A 4539-nucleotide genomic window follows, 5' to 3' on the forward strand; every position below is an offset into this window, starting at 1 on the left:
CTGTTCTTTAAGGATTCATGCACTTTATGCATTGTAAAATGTGTACAAGATCGCAGATACAGTGCACAGCTTTGAGAACAGTTTAGAAGCAGCAGTGCTCATGGATGGATTACAATGAAATGTGGCCATAAGCAAGGTAGAAGTTTTGCCCCCCTCCTCCCATGGTCCTTTTGATGACCTGAAATGAGAGGGTCAAAGTGGCAGTAGGGCCCCCTGACACACAGTGGGCCCCAGGCACCTGCCTGGGTTGCCAAGTGGATGATCCTGCTCTGGCAGTGCTGTTTGGAACTACACAATATCATTTCTGTAGTGAATTTAAAAAGCACACTGTTCACATCACATATGATTAATTGGAGAAATGCACACATTGTCATGGGCAAAAACGTGTATAGATACGGTGACCAGACGTCCCGCTTTACCCGGGACGCATCCTGCCTTCGGGGAGCGCTGTCCCAGGCTGCATGAGGTCCCGGGAAACGTCCCGCTTTTAGCTGCGGGACGTCCCGGCCTCGGGACTCTGCCTACCGTCCATTGCATGAACTGGCTGCAAGGTCTCATAGATGCTGCGCCAGTTCATTCCCTGCAGCCCCGCTCCAGCAGCCTGCATATTCCTTTGGCAGGCAGAGCAGGGCTATGGGAAGATGGCGTCCGGTGAAGCCCTGTATTGGAGACTATTTGTGTCTCCAGTACAGGGCTTCGGATGCCATCTTCCCGTAGCCCTGCTCTGCCTGTCAGCGTGGGAGATTGTAGGAGGAAGAAGATGGTCCAGGGAGCAGCGCGCCAGAGGTCGGCCGGGAGCGAGAGAAGAGTTCTGTCAGGTGAGTAAATGCTTTTTTTCCAGGTCAAATGTGCCCACATTGAGTTTATTTTGTGCGGACATGTTGCCCATTGCGTTTATGTTGTGCTGACATGTTGCCCACATTGCGTTTATTTTCTGGTGTCTGGGGTAATTTGCTGCATTTATTATTTAATGGTCATAGTTGGCTATGTTTGCTGCTTTGGGGTTACGGTGGACTATTAAATAGCATCACACAGTTTCTGCACACCCATGATACGAATCCTTGTTTAACCACATCATGGCGTGAACACTGCTTTCTTATGCCTCGCTGTAGATACAAAAGGAGAGGACAACAGGCACTGCAATAACAGGAGTTCAATATCACATGAATCGGACTGCTGCGACACTGGCTGGGTCCACTAAAATCAAGGATTGCGTGCTCTAATCCACAAAAGCAACAAGGCATATATGGTACTCTGAGAGAAGGTGAGGATTGGCACAAGCGATGCTCCTTGTTAAAACACAGCTTTATTGTGTATGGCTGTACATCATAGAAAGACAGGATACATTTCCAATATTGTTAAAAAGGTTCCTACCCAGTCCGGTGGGGTGAGGTGGGAGCGGTGGCTTGCCTCGCTGTTGCATCATAATGTTGGCTCCGCCCATACAATATCATGGCCATGCCCATTTTTCAGCGCGCGCAGCCCCCCGTTTTTCAGCGCAGATTCAGGGCAAGGAGAGCCCACAAAAATCTGGTCACTCTAGTATAGAGTGCATAAAGTCTAACATTTCAGCAGGGAAAAGCCTACCAGGAGGGGCGGGGAGACTGCGCTCCTCCCCCCTCATCCTTTTATATGGCCGTATCTCAGCTTCTAAGCACTGCACCGTATGTAGGTGTGACTAAGGGACTGCCCCGCCATGCTATCATCCACTGCTGCCCTCTCTTCAGTGTCGACAGGGAGGGGCCTGATCTTGGATTGTCCCGCCCATTTATGTAATTCCTGCCAACAAGTGGCAATCTAGGGGGCACGGCAGGGTACTGTTCTGTTTAATGGATGCCCCCCTACTTAATTGCAGCCGCAACCACATCTTTCTCCCCTGCAGCTGCATTTATCTGAGTTGCCAAACGAGAGGATCGATACCGAGAATCGCGGCTAAGTTCTGCCCCTATGTATGTGTGACTCAGGGACCGCCCCTTCCCCGCCTGCTATCCACCGCTGCCCTCCCTTAAAGAGGAACTTCAGCCTAAACAAACATACTGTCATTAAGTTACATTAGTTATGTTAATTAAAAGATAGGTAAAATAATCGCTTACCCACCCCGTTTTAAAAGAACAGGCAAATGTTTGATTTCATGATAGCAGCCATCTTTTTGATTGAAAGGAGGTGACAGGGAGTATGAGACACAGTTCCAACTGTCCTGTGTCCTGAGCACCTCTCCCAGTTGCTAGGCAACGTGAACAACAACATAGGAAATCCCATCATGCCTTGCACAGCATCAGGGGAAAAAAAGCCTGGCTTTTTTCTTTGATGGGTGGAGCTTAGCTAAAAATGCAGCCAAAAATCATGCTTTGGTAAGAAAAACAGAGTTCTGATGCCGTGAAACTGTTAAAGAAACACCAAGCCTTTTCAGTTCTGCTGAGTAGATTTTTAGTCCAGAGGTGCACTTTAAGTGCCGACAAGGAGGGGCCTGATCCTGGATCGGCCCGCCCATTTATATGTAATTCCAGCCAACAAGTGGCTACTAAGGGACAGGCAGGGTACTCTTCTGTTCAATGGCTGCCACGCCCCTGTACTTACTTGCTGCACCGCACACCTCTTCCTCTGCAGCTGCATCCGTTTTTGAACAAGAGGAGTGTATCAATGCTCGAGCTTTATGCTGGGTACACACGATGAGATTTCCCGTTCGATTCCCGGATCGATTCGATTAAATCAAACATGTTCGATTGGATTTCGATCGTTTTTTCCGTCGATTTTGCATACCTATCATGAAAAACTCGATCGAAATCCAATCGAACATGTTTGATTTAATCGAATCGATCCGGGAATCGAACGGGAAATCTCATCGTGTGTACCCAGCATTAGTGTCAGTCAAAGCTCGGGACCAGGCTCCGCCTTAATGAACTAAGCCACTCCCCCGCAGACGTAAGAAGGGAGCAGAGCGTGAGTTTGGGCTCGCTCCCTAGTCTCTCAATAAGAGCCATACGGCTAAGATCCGCAATTCAGCAGGTTCTAATTATTATAATTCATAAAATCAATTATAACATGCGCTAAATTAAAAGCAAGATCCTTTTGCTATGTATTCAAAAAATTATAAAAATGGTCTTAAAACACAATACACAGCGGCTAAACTCAATTAACAAAAGTAATAGGTATCACGTGTAGTGTATACAATTTATTATATCAATAGAATATAAAAATCAAAAACAGACATTTAAAAACACAGAATGCGCTGCAGAACCTATAAATAACGCATCCCTGGTCGGTTAAAAATTCAAGCACTCAACACAGCAGCCACTCATGCATACTGAGTCCCCTAGCTGTCTGATGGTAATGTGAGCATGGACTGACAGTCTATTTGTATTAGGCAATTGATCAACCAATGGTTGCTTGCAAGCAATAAATGTCCCAGTTCATTTGGAAATGCAGATAGCTGTAGCTTTACATATAACACGCAGTGCACTTAGCTCCCTAGTCTCTCCCCGGTATATACAGCATGTATTGTATAGTATGCTGTCCTGAACTTCAACTCTGTGCAGAATGTATTCTCAGCCAGGCTATTTCACTATCGGCCACAAGGGGGAGCTCCGGCGGACATAATGAATGCCGTCTCCTTGGCAAGCATACGAGAATCTGATTCCTAGTTACTCCGATACACGCCCCCGAGTGAGTAGGCGGAGCCTCGTCCCTACCTGTGTCTCTAGTGTCGCCATTCCTGCTAAGTGTAGGACAGGAGAAACACATCTGCCTCTTCTGCTCTCCAGGACTGGACTGTCCGCAGAGGACAGGTACTCCTCTATCATGTTGCCGATGAGCGAGGCTTCACGTGAGTTTGGGGGCGAGGTTCTGCGCGGGTTTGGGGGCTGGACTTCACACGAGTTTAGGGGCGGGGCTTTGCACGCGTTTGGGGGCGGGGCTTCCCAGGGGTCATGGCGATCTGCCAGCAATCTCCAGCAAGTAATAGTGATGGGAATTCCGGCTCTTCTCTGAGAATCGGCTCTTCTGAATCGGCTCCCATGAAAGAGCCGGCTCTTACGGCTCTCAATCGGCTCTTCATTAAATATCACTGGACACCACTCAGAATCGGAGTAAAAGCCCCGCCCCCTTCTCCATGACAATTCCAGACTGCTTCGCTGACTGCCCCGATCCCTCCTGCTACTGCTCTGCTCTGCCCCATACACACCTACAAGCTGCAACTACAGGACTACATCTCCCAGCATGCCTCAGCGCCCTTTATTACACAGCAAATCAGAGCTGTGTGGGGCGGCTGAGGCATCGGCTCTTTAAAAACTGAGAACCGGCTCTTGTCGTTCACAGCAAAGAAGAGCCGGCTCGTTCGCGAACGACCCATCACTAGCAAGTAAGCCTGTCTGCCAGTCAGTGAGCCAGCTGAAGTTAGCAGCAGGGGCGTAGGGCTGTGGTCGCAGTGGCGACTGGGGGTGGGTGTGAGGGGCCCAGGCCGTGTGTGTTCCAAGTGCTGGCAGATAATCACACCTGCAGACAGGACCGCATGCTAGAGTCCCGTTGCGCCTCGGTCACTTT

Source organism: Hyperolius riggenbachi, chromosome 2, assembly GCF_040937935.1.
Source record: "Hyperolius riggenbachi isolate aHypRig1 chromosome 2, aHypRig1.pri, whole genome shotgun sequence".
NCBI lineage: Eukaryota > Metazoa > Chordata > Amphibia > Anura > Hyperoliidae > Hyperolius > Hyperolius riggenbachi.